At 42.8% G+C, this 15,431-nt stretch overlaps 1 protein-coding gene across 1 annotated transcript in view; it reads left to right on the top strand.

Annotated features, from left to right (window-relative positions):
* KIT (KIT proto-oncogene, receptor tyrosine kinase) overlaps positions 1–15,431 on the top strand; it is a 55,040-nt gene that overhangs the window by 253 nt on the left and 39,356 nt on the right. The window lies entirely within an intron of this gene.

Here is a 15,431-nt window from a genome sequence, read left to right as displayed (position 1 = left end):
GCGCTGTGCCCGGCATCGCCCCGCGCTGCCCTGGTGGGACGCCCCGCCGGGGAAATAAAGTCCTTTGTTTGCCGTGCGCGGCTATCCGGGGCTGGGAGAGGGGCCGGCGGGGAACCCCTCCACCCCCTCCACCTCCCCGGCCGGGCTGTTTTGACAATAAACTGTCCGGGGATCAGTACAAAATGTCCCCGCGGTTAAGTGCTCGTTGAACAATGGGCAGGGACGAGCAGCCGGCGTCAGGTGTCCAGCGCTGTGCAGCGGGGTGCAGCTCCCGGGGGAGCAGGTGGGCTGTGTCCAGGCTGTGCAGCTCCCGGGGGAGCAGGTGGGCTCGGTGCCTTCTGCGCCCGCCGGTGCAGCCCCGGCGGGACAGGGCATCGGGGCTTGTCTCTTGCGGCACTGGCGGACCTTCGCGGTGAAAAGGAGGGCGATAGGAACCTCTCAGGCCTTCGGGGGATCAGTTGGTGCTAAAACTTTGATGTGTTGTAGGTTCCCTTCCACTCGTTTCTAAAAAGGGAGTTTATTTGTTGACCTCTGCCCTGGAGCACAGGTCTAATGGTTTAAATACTGTATGTGGCTGCAGAGCTGGGCAACTTCGCACACGGCTTTCAGAGCCGCCCTGCATCTCCTTTCGTGGTCTGTGGGCTTAGGAGGCGTTTGGCTGGGTCCCGCGATGGTGCTGGAAGGAGGTCGCTGCTAGACCTGGGGAGGAATTTGGCCCTGGGCACTAAAGTCTGAAAGGAGATAACATGAAAGGTTCTTTCGCTGTTTATCCAAGAACGAGGTTAGGATCCAGGGAAGCGATGCACAGCGATAGGTGTTTAACGTGTGCTGCCACCACCAGAGAGGAGCCTCGCAGAGCACCCTGTGTGACACAGGCGGGGAGGGTTCTGCCAGCCGCTGCCCAGGGCATACCGCCAAAACACCAGAAACCAGCAGCAGTGACAATTGTCGCTTCTTCGTTGTAAAACACTTTAGGATGTGTTAAACACACCTTAATGGCTTTGTTTAGGTAACTTTTAGTGTTTGCTGCCTTTTGTTTATTGGTAATCTGAGTAAGTGTGGTATCTGGTATTTGGGCTTTCCTATTTAGAAGTACTTACATAAGGCTGCAAAATGCTGTGGCCACAGGAATGGAAAAGTCTCCTACCCATGAGTTATTCCTACCTAGAAAGAAATTTTAAAAATGTTGAAATGATTAATACCTGCCAGCTTTCTTTACTTCATTAATTTCTTGCCTGTACTTTAGGCTACCCTTCATCATATAGTTAGGCTGCCCTTAAGGAAAGCTTGGAAAACAGGTCCTACTGACAGCGTGTCCTGGAAGACAGAGGTGCAATTTCCAGAGTACTGGAGAACCAAGGAGAATCAATGAGAACCTTCCTCATGATTGTTCTTCTCGTTCTGGGTTTGTACGCTTACTTGTGGGAGACTTCAGGGACACATCAGACAAAAACTTGTGTGAGCAAAACCACACCATGTTGTGAGAAATAACTTGCTACTGCAAAAGACAGCTGTCCTTGGGTATGAATGTGCATCATCTGTGTATCACACAGGTGTAGGAGTATTCTGGGCTGGTTTTGTGGTACTGGGCGAGGTGTCACTGTGATGGTCTGAGTCCTGGCAGCAGCATAGGAACCTCAGAAGTGACAGGCAGGACAGAGCTGGTGTGCTGTTCTGGATTGCTCCAGAGCTAGTTTGGCCCTGTGCTATTTCTGGTTTTGTCTCAGTGTAGACACTTGGCTGGGATGATCTCCCTGTTGAGACCTATCCTGTTTATCAGTGTACAGGTTTATAATAAGTATATTTTTTTGGCTGTTGGTCAAGAGCGTCTTCCTTTGGCTCCAAGCTGGGAAGGAGGATGTAGAAAACAGCTCAATGTAGCTTCTCAAAGGGTAAACCATTCATCTTTTCTGTCCATAGTCCCTTCCTACTTTTTGTTTTACTTGCAAGCTAACATGCTTCCATACTTCCTTCCATTTGGGACTTGCCTCGTCCTCATTTTGATGCAATATTCTGGAATGATCTTTTCTCTTTTCTTCTCCTGTCCTGCCTCAAGGTTTGCTTTGTCCCCCACCATCCAGTACTCTGCCAGAGTCCCTTGTGTTTCCGTCCTGTGGTCATGAAAGACTGGACATGGTTCCCTTCAGCATCCATCCATCAATGCAACCTTTTTTTTTTTACCCCCCAATCAACTGCAGAGTAATAGGAGACTCTCCCTGTGCCCAGAGGGAAGAATGTCTGTTTTCATGATGCTCCCTGCTACCTATCAGCCATGAGGGAGGAAGCTTGAAGAAGGAAGATTGAATTTGATGAGGATTCTGATTGCTGTCATTCAGTCACTGCCTTGACCCCCCTCAAGCCAACTGAGTATCCTGCCCTCCCTACTCACATTTCCATCTCTGCTCTCTCCTCCTTTACCTCCCTCCCCTGTGGCAGTGCAGAGTCTCCTGTGCAGAAATGTAGCCTAAGGGCACTGCCAGGAGCAGAATGGAAATGTCAAAGATTGCTCAATATTCAACTCTTTTTCCCTGCGCTGCCACTGGGAACCTTTTCCCTGCAAGTGTGTGAGTGATTTTTGTTCAGGCTTTGTAATAAAGAATGTGACAAATTTGGCAAGAAGTGAGACTCCCGATTACATCCTGTTTAAATACCATTCATAGAGACTGAAGGCATTTCCATGTGCTTATTTTGCCAGAGAGAGCCTCTTGTCAACAGATGACTGCAGCTGTAGTACTGTTGGGTTGTATTGGCTCTCTGTGGGTTTTCCAGCTCTCCCAGTGATTGTCCAAACAGTAACGCTTCTTTGCAGGTGCCTGAATTCAGCAAAGGATCCTGAGTCACCTCCAGAAAGGACATGCTGCACCAGGATACAGGTGGAATTGGAAGGGATACATCTTTAGCACATGTAAACATGAGCTAGGACAGGTCTTGGGAGAAACATTTGAGTCATATTCCAGTCAGTAGGAGGTTCTCCTTGTGAAGCTTGTCCTTTTTGCTCTCTGGTCTGTTCTGAGAGACTAATGGTATCTATGTAGTATTTAGATTTCTGTCTGAACTATAATTTGTTGTTACTACAAGCTATTAGAAAGATTTTTAAGGACTATCTGGAACTGCCAAACTAAATGCCAAATACTAGTAGTTTGAAGGAAAGCTGCTTTCTAGTCTAAATACTAAACAGTCTGATGGAATCTGAAGGTAAGGAACAACAAATTCTGGATAAAACAAGAACCACGCAGCATCCAAGAGTTTCAACAACATATATGTTTATCTACCAAACACAATTAATGATACAATCTCATATCAGTCTTGTAGAAGAGAGGCAGTAATTGCTCAAGGTTAAGCCACTTTTCAGCTTTTTTTTTTCTCTCTCCATGAAGATGAATGCCATTGCAGAGATCGAGTGTTACACATTGTCTTTCTTGCTCTATGGATGTGACACATGATTTTACAGATGTTGTTTTCTTTTTCATCTAGTACAAACATCTTCCAGGATTTTGACTCATTTCCTTAAGTCTCTTTCAGCTGTTCAGAGAATGGCTAGAGGAAATGAGGTCTGATATCCTAATGTATTGCATTCACTCTAAGTACCCTCTCACTTGAGGTACATAACTTTACCTTTCTAAAATTTTGGAATGTCTTTCTGACTGTTCCCATGCACAAGAAACGAGTTGCAGATGTCTCTGTCCCTTGGAAACTCAGCTTCCCCAGTTGGGGCTTCTCAGCTGTAACTGAGCTTAAGGTCTTCATTGTAACTTTGGGTGGGAGAGAAGAGCTGACGCTGCGGCGCCTAAGGAAAGTGTGTTACATCTTTTGGTCATTTATTTAAAACAATCTGAAGAGAATGCACACAGGAATTATGAGAACTTGGCATAAAAGGAATTTTAAAATTACTACTATCCTTCTATATTACTGTATTCTATAGTACTGTGGTTGTCTTTTTCAGTGACTTTTAGGAAACTAGAAGGTTTTTTTTTTCCAGTAGGACCCTGTTTGACAATGAATCTTGCAAACAGTCATAAATGAACGTAATTTTACGCGTGTGAGCAGTCTCCTTGGCTGGCTGCCAAACCTAATGACAACTGAAGTGTATTGTTTGTCCACTGGCCAAGATTGCTGCCGTTAGTGATAAAAGCATAAGGAGAGTGTAAACATCTGTGTTTGAGGGGAGAACGTGACTCCTGTTTTCTAGGGGATACCAATTAGAAAGCTCAGTAAATGTTATTTTCTCAGTGGATTTCCTCTTGGGGATTATATTGATTTATTCTGAAAACACCGGTTTTCAGATTTAATGGATTTTTAATGATATTTTTCACGTTGCAAAAGATTTTTTTACAGCATGTCAGGCTCTTGACTTTACCAGCAAAGAGACATGTAAATAACAGAAAAAATTTCTAATGTTGCTACCATGCTATGCAACTTTTGGGCTGCTCCATGGGGATCATTTCTGGAAATGGAACTAAAATGAAGCATCACTGGGTACCATTAAGAGCTACACGGTTTTTTGTCACTGGGGGAGCTGACTGCATTCAATGTCTATAATTTTAAATGTCATCTTGGCAGTTGAATCTATAATCACGTAACACAATCGAATATCTGATATGGAGAGGAATTCTCCGGTCAACTAGGCACTGGCAGTTGTAAACCTAAGTGATAAAGAGGATGCATGGGCTGATTTAAGTTAAGAAGAGATGAACACTGTGGCAGGCAAATGTGAAAATCAGAGAGATGCATCTCTTACAGGTTCTTTGGAAGCATGGCAAATGCCAGGTTAGTCCTACATCTCCTGTCTTTTCCTGTCAGTCCTGAGCAGTTGTCCCCTGCTCCTGTTGGGTGACCGTGCTCCTCGTGAGGGACCAGAGGGCTGCAGCAAGTCTCCTGTGAAGACAGGCTGAGAGAGCTGGGGCTGTCCAGTCTGGAGAAGAGAAGGCTGGGGTGGATTTGTTTTACAGAAAGGCATGGTGCAAAAGCCACACAGGAAAAAGAAATCAAGCTTGGTTGATTATAACCTGTCATTGAGAGCCTGCATGCTTTGAAGGGGTGGAAAATCCCAGTGAGCTGTGTAATAGAAATGTTTTGGGTGTTCACATACCTAGGCCATTCAGAACTAACCAGATTCCTGCTGACAGGTATCATGAGATTTAAAACTTGCTCTTGGCTCTCTTACTTAATCTGTTTTTTGTTCAGGAGTTAATGGCTGCACTGGATGTCACATGTTGAAGGTTTTGTCTGCAGGCCTCAGGAGTGGAAACTTCATTCTTTGCTGTATGAAATCTGATTTTCTCATGCATTCATCTTTTTCCTGCAGCTGGGTTTTTCATAGACACAGCAAGTCTCAGGAAGCTCCCATAGAACTCTATGAGTAAGGCTGGAGGAGACCTGCAGAGATCTGCTCTGTCCCCAGCTCTTCCCTGTAGTCAGATGGAGCAGATCTCCCCACACAGACTTTTGTTCTAACCTGCTCTAAGGCAGATTTGTGCTGCAGACTCTTACCACCTGTTTTTTCTAGTAAATAGGTATTAAAGGTCAAAAGCTTCTGATACCTAATCTCCCTTGCTGGTTACCTAATTCCATCCTTTTATTCTTGCGGTCTTTTGGATATGTGAACTACTAATCACCATCCTTTTTATAATAATATTTTACACATCGATGATATAAACCCTTCGGCTTCTCTTTTCTATGATAAACCTTTTCAGATATTTTCTTTTGGAGTGTCTTTTGTAACTCCTCCTGCTCTTCTCAGCCCTCTCAGACTTGTTTGCATTTCTTCCAGATATGATCTTAAAACTGACATCTGACTGCAGATAGAAATGCAGTGTTTCCAGGTTCAATAAAATGGTCACCTCCCCCTGTAGTATGTGCTTCAATTTGATTCAAAGCATTGTAAATCTGATTTTAATCATGATTTAAATCAGCCAACAGTAAGCCTCATTTTAACGGTTTTGCATTTGTACTTAATCATTTTGCAAAGAAAGGTTTAACCTCCTTTATTACCATTGAGATAGAGTTTTAATTAAATATAGCCTTTGCAGTTAATGTTATACTTACTTTGATTAATCACTGTGCCTGTATTTAAGCAATTATGTAGCTTGTTATATATACACTGATCCTGATTCTTCATGTGTATGTTTTAGTATGAAAATAGAAAATGTTGACATTTCTTGTATTAGATAATTGATTTTTGCTGATGATTTGCATCGATTACAATGACGGAAACAAGAATTCTGAAATGTTCTTCCGTTAGATAAAAAATTGCACCACATAGAAGCCAGCCAATTCAGAAGAAAAAACTCATTGAGAAATGTTTTGAAAAAAAGAATTAATGCCTGAAAGGCCTATCTGTAGTCAAAACTGATGGCTTCTAATCACTATGCTACAAAAATTTTAGAACTAGTCCATGTCATTCTCTCCTTATTCTTAGAATAGCAATGGAAGGAAACATTCATGGGGTTTTTTTCAGCTCCAGATCAGTAGCTCCTCTTTGAATGGACTAGATGGTTAATTGAGTTGTACTGAATGAACTGAAATAAAGAAAATATTTTCTCTGCACCTGCTAGGAAACTCCACTTTTCAAAGACTGGTTTATTGCTGCAGCACAACCTGCCTGAAGGTGCTCAGGGGCTGACTTTGATGAATCCAGTAGTTATATTATCTTTAAAATGTTGACAGCAAATTTACAGCTTGAATAAATTTTTGCTTTTATTTTTATAATTATTAGAGGAGCTGTAAGTTTAAGTTGACATTGTTGTATTTTCAAAATCACTGTTGAGTATTTTTACCTTTTAAAAGGAAAATATACATTATAAAAATGCCATGGTTTTACTTTTTCATGTCATATTAAATTAAATATGCAGCTTAATATGGGGTATTTTTACCTGAAATGGTTCTGTTTGTATGCCTTATATACAATTCTGTGCTAGGACCTGATCCTGAAGCATTCATTTTTTTTGCTGTGCAGTGGCTGGCTGATTCTCTTCTTCACTTTTGATGCTTGTTTGCTATTGTCTATGCTATGGAAGTGCTTTCTATGCCTGGGTGAGCATAACTTTTATATTTTGAAAAGCAATTATGTTACCTTCCACAAAATAAAAGCTTCCTCCCATTAGTGTTCATTTTAACACAAGCTGTTAAAGTTTCCTATTCCATAGCATGTCTGACTTCCAGGTATTATACATAAAATTGCTGACTTTGCAGGAGTATTAATGTTATCATACCTAGGATTTGAGGTATGCAGCACAATAAAAGAGGTCACATGGAAGGAGCAGAAGCAAGCCCTGTATTTCTGGTCTCCTCCTATAATCTAGATCTATTAAGAAGAGATGATGGAATGGGATTCCCTGTTTAAGCAGGCACTTGGGCTGCACTCACATTAAGTAGTCCTCAGTGTATCTTTCCTGGAGCAGGAAGGAGGACTGCTTTTCAGTAAGCAGTTACCTGTATATATGTCATGTATGTGCAATTTCTGATAAGGCTTATAAGTAAACTAGAGAATAAAGTACAAATTAAAAGCAAAAACTACAAGTTGGACTTCTGTGATAACAGAGTTACTTATCTCATTGCCAAAAGACTGAGGAAATGAAGCTGAATTGTCAGAAATACATCCAAGTCTCGATGTTCAAAGCACTTCTGTCTAAGACAACATCAGTGACAGATGTTCCTGGGTGTTGGTGTGATTGTCTGAGGTGAAATTTTTCACCTGAGGGTGTTCAGAGAATTATGCCAATGACTCCCCCAGAAACTGTCCCAGTCACAGTTTGAGAAGCCATATGCAAAGATACATATCTAATGTACTGGGTACCTCACTAAAAAATTACTTAGTCGATTTGGTATTGTCTGTAAAACAATACTTTTACAATAATTTTTAAAAAACATCTTAATAGAAAAGTTTAAGTGTTATTTAGATAAGGGAAATCTAAGTTCTTGCACGCTTATCAAAAGTCTCTGAATAGATACACTTAATTTATATGGACAAATGTGGAAACATCTTAAAACCTGCCTCTTAAATCCTGGATCCTGTACCATGTGCCTGTCTGACATGATTTAATGACTTGTATTTTGGTAACACAACTATATAAATACTCTATCTTATTACTACACCCAGAATTTTTCTCATTAATCTGTCAGTTTTTTCAATGAAGGAAAAGAGAATACAAAGTATTATGGACATGAAAGATAGCTGTGTCTTTTCTGCAAAATTTGGTGAACATGTTAATCTGAAAGTCTTGTTTATTGCTGTAATCTTCTAGGAAAATGTACTGAACTAAATATCTAGAGAAAGTAAAAAGCAGCGTTCCTCTTTGTGGTATTTAATGTGGTCCATCATAAGAGCAGTGATAACATAATTATGCAATTATTGGTATATTTTCCCCTCTGGAGGCCTTATGTAGATGATTACCAGTGCACCTTTTAATGAAATTGCTACTATTTGATAAAATTACTGCCAAGACTTGAAATAATTAGAATTCGCATTGCCAAAAGTCTTACATCTCCTTCCTCAGTTGAGCCTTTTCCAAATAGGCATTAATTCAGATTGCAAAGCGATTTACTGTTCTCCAGTTTTCTCGTTTCCCTTCATTAAAATTACCTTTTCACTGCATTTCAGAAAACATGCTTTCAAGCCTATGTTGCTCATTACAAGGAACATTCGTTCAAAATGGAAGTTGAAAGACACTGCACCTTTTAATGTAAATGTCAGCAAAGAGAAGTGAGAAGAAAGAGCCATTAAAGGAATAGATGGGGCGCATGACAGCTGAATATGAATACACTATGCATTAGTGTGCTTTTTCATTCCTTCTAATCATTCTCCATACTTACTTCATAATTTGTTTATTTATGTGTCTAACAGCTGACAAAACTAACCATGAGGACAGCTGGTTAATAAGTAATTTTGGAAATTAGAGGAAAGAAGGCAATAATTCAGTAGGAGTAAGAATCAGTCTAAATGTATAAATCTCAATGCTGACAATCACTGTGGCATACAGTTGCTCTTTTTCTTTTGCAAGTCTACTTGTGTGTGTACATACATACATATTTAGCTGTACTCTGTGTTTCTCTCTGAATAAGAATTATCAGATAGTTGTTGTAAGCACAGACCATTCTAGTTTAAAAAAAAACCACCAAAAACTGGCAGGTCAGACATGCATTGGGTTTGGATTTATTCATTAACACATTGCCTGTAGATTCCTTCCGTGGTGGGAAGTTTAGGTATAAGAGACCACAGTGTGCCAATGTAATATAATGAAATGAATTAATCACCTAGAGTAGGTTGTCACACACAGTGCTTCAAGATAAGTGACTGGGCTAATGTAGTGCACGTGGTACTCCTTCAAAAAACAAATCTCAAAACAACAGGAAAAGTCCCAAAGCCATGTCTTCTCAAAAAAGGAGGATTCAGGGGGGTTCTGTACTCAGCCTTAGAAAGAAACATAGTGTTTGATCCTGCTGTAGCCATTTAGTATGTGTGCTAAACTAGAATTATATTCAGCTACATGTCTGCCTTTGACAAATGGCTCTTTTTGCAGAGTGAGGGATGCCTGTCAGAAAGGGCAAGCTGCTCAGCAGGCAGGAACAATAGCCTGTTTGCATGGCTGCATTTTCCTCACCCCAGCAAGGGAAGTAAAGCCAGCAGGGAGGAGGAAGATGTGTCTGTCTCTGGAAGGTCCAGTGGCTTCCCCCAGCCCCTGGCCTTGAGCGAGTGCTGTGCTTGCATGCATAGGGCAGCTCTCACATGGTTGTGGAGGTCATGTGAGGGATCTGCTCTGCTAAGCCTGCTTCTGAAGCAAAGTGCTGTTAGCTGCATCACTAATTGGTGTGACAAGACCCCCTGCAGGAGGACCTGCGGCTTCCACCCACAAGCCAGGGATTGTCCCAGGTGCTCATGTTTAGCCTGCCTGAAGATTCTATGAACGTTTCTCCCAGAGACTGTGATGTACAGGGTCTGTAGAGCTGGCTGGGTTTGGCTTCTTGCTACCTGTTTCTGATACTGGCTCTTCCTGATTCACCACATCTTGTTCTGGGGAGTGCATAACCTCTCTCCAGGTGTAGCTGGGTGTCCCTGCAGTCTCCTGAGCTCTTTTCTCTGCAAGTGCTAAGCACCAAGTGCCTCTTACTTGTTCTGTTCTCATGCCAGGGCATGAGGTGTGTTGTGGGGCAGGTCCATGTAGGTGCAAGCCCAGACTATGAGCTGAAAGGTTGCCATGGGGCCTCAGTGCAAAGGGGGGTGCCTCACAGCCTCTGTAGTTCCTCATGCTCATGCCTCCACAGATGATAAAGACAACCTTTGTTCTGACCTCCTGCCACTTCCTCTCTTGGGTTTGCCATGGGTAGGAATCAGCTGGCTGGTTCCACACTTGCCCTTTGTGTGGGAGATGTTCATTTCTCCTTGATGCTGTTTGCAGATGGAGTCAGCTTGGCTGTGCCTTTGAATGCTGTGCTGGTGAGCTCCCGCCTCCCGCTCTCCACAGTGCCCTTCCTCTGCCCCCTTCCCTTTGGGGGTGAGGGGGCAAGCAGGGCTGGCTGGGAATACAGGGGTTGCCCTCATGCAGCTGGGTAAAAGTCAAAGCCCTCATTAATCCCCTACACTGGTCTACTGCTCAGTAATATATAGCTTCCTAGAATCCCAAACTTCAGAGTGGGCACAAGCTCGTGAGCTCTTTGTTTCTGCTTGGAAAACACGACATTGAAGAGTCTGTTGGTCAGCAGATAGCACCGACCCTGGAGATGGGTTAGGAACAAACTGCTTAGTTCTGCAGGCAAGCCTAATCAGCCTAGACTTGAGTATGTGTCCAGTGACAGATAATTTTTCAGTCTCTGAAAAGCAGTTGGGGCAGAGGAGACAGTCAGCAAGGATTTGTGTTGTTCAGATATGCTGAGAGTCCGTAACACTTGCAGGGACAATCAATCATGTGTTGGGTATTTTTTGGTCTATGTCTTTGAGGAGGATTCTAGTGTGGGTGTTGGTATGGATGGTTTCTTTTGCTAGCCACCTTTATCCCCAGAGCCTGGCTGGAACGGGATCTGATGTAGCTTTCAGATCAAATAATTTAAAACTGACATTTGCCATTGCTAAACTTTTCATCTAGCATAAGGGAGAGTGTCTGTTTAGTGAAGTGGAACAAAACAAGTAAGCATATGATACCATCTCTCCTTTGAAAAATCTGGGAGATTTTATACATCAGAGTAAATTCAAGTTGTTTCAGTGCAATTAACATGAAAGTTTGACACTTTATATTTTTTTCTTGGGGCATGAAATGGCAAGACAAAGAAAATGTAATTGAAAGCATCTTACATTCATGTCCATCACAGCATATGTCAACTGTCATAGTGGCTTTAACAAATACGGAACAGAGTTGGAAAGGTGATTTTCCTGAATTAGACCTGTGTGTAAATACTCTAGAGAGGATTGAGCAGGCTTCTGGCTAGGACCTCTGCACTTGTGTAAAATAGTTGGTTTTGTTTCTGCTCTTCTTTCAGACCTACAGGAACTTGTGTGTCTGAAAACACATTCATTTTTCCAGCAGTGCTGGGTATGCTGAAAGAGGATATTACTTCCCTGCAAGCCATGTGTTGCTGATATCCCTGGACCACTGCATCTACAGCAGTGCCACTGCTTTAACTGATAAAGCATATCTCTTTTTTCTGCTCTCTTATGTTGTTGTAGATGAAAAACCACGGTGAGTGAGGTCTGTGTGATAGCCCTTGAAATGAAGCCAGTGCCCAGAATGTAGAGGCACTGAAAAAAAATAGCCTCTCCAATTGTATCCAATCCTCACAATCTTACACAAAAGTTGTGGACATTTTGTCTCTTGAAGTTTAGCTCCTCTGTGCATTTGTGATAGAAAACGTTAACTGCTTTAGAAATCATGGTCAGGATCAGGTCACGGTCAGGTCACTGTTTTCGTTGTACAGTGTTTGTACAGCTCAAATGATGATGACTGTGAAGGTTATGGACAACTGCAGGGGGAAAAGGCAGAAGTTCAGAAGAGCCTGCCATGCCCTTTCAGTGTGTCCCAGCCCTTGGGGGTGCAGGGTGAGGCATTTGCCCTTGCTGGGCAGCAATGAACCTGTTGGCAGGGCACTGCCAGTGCCGTGGGCTGGGCAGAGAGGCTGGTACTGGGTGTGAGCAGGTTGTGACTGCACTGGGAAGCTGCACTGTGCCTCTGCCCAGGGAGATGTTCCACACAACTTGAAAATGGAAGGACGTGGGATGAGGCACAGGATTTTTTGTTTTATTTTTCTTTGGAAGCAATCTGTTGTGCTGTAGAGCTGCCACAAACTTCTTGTTCCTTTTAATGTTTAGATAAGAGTTGAAAGAGGAAGTGGCCACAGAGAGACTAACCTGTTGCCCTAAGGTTGTGCAGGAAATGTGTGGCAGAGCTGGGAATAAAATCCGCAGTGTTTGACTCTTTGTCTTAGTCCATGGCAGTCCCACATCCTTTGTTTGCTTGGCAGCTGGAGATGGTTTCCAGTTGCTTGTGAGCTTGATGTGGACTTGCACCTGATGTGCTCTTCCATGCTACACCAGTGTTGTGCTGAGGGTGAAAAGCTCCAACATAAACTGTAGTTTTTTCCCAGGATGGTTCACTCCTTAGCCAGAGCTTTTGTTGTTTGCACATCCCTTAATTGTTACAGGAACATTCTGCTGTCCTTAATCATATCCCTGCAATTTGACCTGCATTTCCTATCAGTATTATCTAGAGCTGTTTAATTTTCTAATTCCTCCAGCTTGGTTTTCCAGATGTTCCTTCTGCATGCAGAATTCACAACTGCTGTACTCCTCCTCTTTCCTCCCTCTCCCTTCATTTTAATATATTTATATATTCCTTTTTTTCAGTTACACAGCCTTGTTCTCAAGTGATTGTTTCCAGCATTGTAGTTTTTAACCCAAGTTTTTTATATTACAAAGAGAAGTTAGGGTTGTTGAAGTGAAGCTCTTCAGCTGTAGGACTCAAATTTAGTACATCCAAAATGGAACTTGGGTTGTCCAACTCTGAGCTTATTGTTTATTTTAGTTTTTTTTAAACTGTGACTTATTTGCCATTATTAGTGTGTTTTACTTAGCATATAGTAACTATATCCTCTGGTTGCCCTTGAGGACAACTCTAGAGGGTCATCCAGAATGCCAGTGTGGTACTCTGGCTATGCAGCATGTGGGGAATGTTGAATGTGTCACAGGGGGATCCACAGTCTGTGATCAACAGTGGGATCATCTGCACCACTTGAGACCACAGGACCCATGTGGGCAGAAGACAGGTTTCCTCTCTTCTTGTGCTGAGTTGTTCCTGTGGTCAGGTGGGCCTCGCCGGGATGGGGACACTCAGCTGAATATTGACGTAGTACTCCACCTCCTTTTCAAAGGTGTGAAGAGATGGAGAGAGGGTGGGGGCATGCCTAGGTGTGGGGCAGGTAACAAAGTAAGGATGCATACCCACACCTGGAAAACTTCCTGCATCCCATTGCCTAGAAAGTTTACAGTCCTGCTAGTGACTGGTAAAGCCAGGATCCCACATGGGATCATGAACACAGAGCTCTGAGAGGAGACAGCAGACACTGTATCCCATGGGGTTTGGCACTTGGAGATCCCTACTATCTCTAGCATTATACTGCCAACAGGACTGATTCCTGAATTATGGGTCTTAGTGTCGTGGCTGTGATTACATGGTTGATGTTGCTGGAGTCCCCAGGAGCAACAGGGGGCCTGGAATGAGCCCCATCACTCGGGTGCCATACAAATGGAGCAACTGCAGACATGAGTCTGAGAAAAGATGAGCAGAGAGCAGATGGACACATGCTGTGGGGATTAGTGCACCGGATTACAAGTTGTTAGTTAAACTCTCAGATTTCTGTCACTTAATTATTCCTCCAAAAAGAAGACACAAAGTCATTATCATCTTTCTAAACGCCATTTAAATTCTCTTTTTAAAGACAGATGATATTTTGGTGCATAATACGAAGCAAATCTAATAGTCATTCTGTTTACAACCGGCTGTCCCTACACTGTCATAGTTTTTTTGAAGAGACATTATTTTCAGAAAGCAAGAGAAAAAACCCTTTACACTCGGGGAATCCTTTGCACAAGGTATCATTGAATTTCTAAGTTTTGCTGAGAATTCACAGACTGCACAAAAGGAACCATAGCAAAATAATATTGAAATATGAGTGATACTTCACCATATTGTGCTAGTTCCCTCATTTTTTTTCTCCAGCTCTGCTACATAACATATTTCTTGTGCCTCTGGATAGGTCAGGCTCTGCTGTGTTGTTTACTACGTTTAAAAACTTACCTATAACTTGCTAGATAGTCCTGCTAGTAAGTGTTGCAAAGATTTGAACTCCTAACCAGAATGCATAGGATGAGGGCTAGGGGAAAGAGTAGACAAGAGTCATAAATGTTCCTTAAGAATATGGAATGATGTTTTTCTAATCTTTTTGGCAATTCTTTTTTGTGGGATACCTTTTTATCTGTTCAGTCATGTGAGTTTATATAGGGGATTAGTAGAATTTGTGGAAAATTTCTGGTGGTGCTGGAAAAACAGGCACTGGTGCACTTGCCTATTGGATTTAGCATTCATAAATCTTCATTGGAGGGAGATGGAGAGAGAACAAGGGCTTCCTCCAAAACCCAGACCGAAAAGTAATTAGTCTCTGCAGGTGGTCTGGCCAGCCTTTGCTTCCTACTCTGTGGTGGATTTGTCAGGAAGAGGAGCAGTTACCTGACCTGGTCTTAATCCAGCATATACCTTAAGAGCGACTAAAACTGTGAGATGAGTGAATTAAGTCTGGAGTGTATAACCTCATCCCAAGTAATTATCCGATTGTTTTTCCTGAACGTCTGTTGTTATCTGTGTGGGTAGGGAAATTCAGCCTCTGAATGGAGCTGCAGAGTGTGTTTTTGCATGCAAGTGGAGTTGGGTTTTTAGAAATGTCCCCCTGGCTCGGACATGGCTGTTACATGTCTAGTCCAGCTGTGCAAAGCTGTGCTGTGCATCAGAGGGACATGGCCATGAGTATTTGTAGGACTATTGAGCCTGCCTTCATGAGGGGAAGGGTTTGTTACTGCAGAACCTGTCAGCATTTACACACAACACAGTGATGTGCGTGGTTTGACAAATCCATCCTCAGGTCGCAGATCAATTATGACATTAATATTTATACTGCTACCTCTACTGGGTCCTTTTTTCCTCTGCAAACCTGATGGTGATACCCTACACTTGACCTTCCCACAGCCTGTGCCCTAGGGTTGGGTGCTTAGGTAGGTTTGGGAAGCAGGACAAGCCTGATGTCTGTCCACCAGACTTCACAGGCCGGTGTTGTCTGGGCAGTTTGGAGCCCACACTTACCCTGTGTGTCATTGCTGGGCTGGGGAGATACCCAGGAGGGAAGGGGAGGGAGCAGTTCAGCCAGCCAGGCATTTGGCATTTCCTCAGGGGCCAGTA

Source organism: Melospiza georgiana, chromosome 5, assembly GCF_028018845.1.
Source record: "Melospiza georgiana isolate bMelGeo1 chromosome 5, bMelGeo1.pri, whole genome shotgun sequence".
Lineage (NCBI taxonomy): Eukaryota > Metazoa > Chordata > Aves > Passeriformes > Passerellidae > Melospiza > Melospiza georgiana.
Note: the sequence above shows the minus strand (reverse complement) of the source record. Positions and strands in the feature narration are given on the sequence as shown.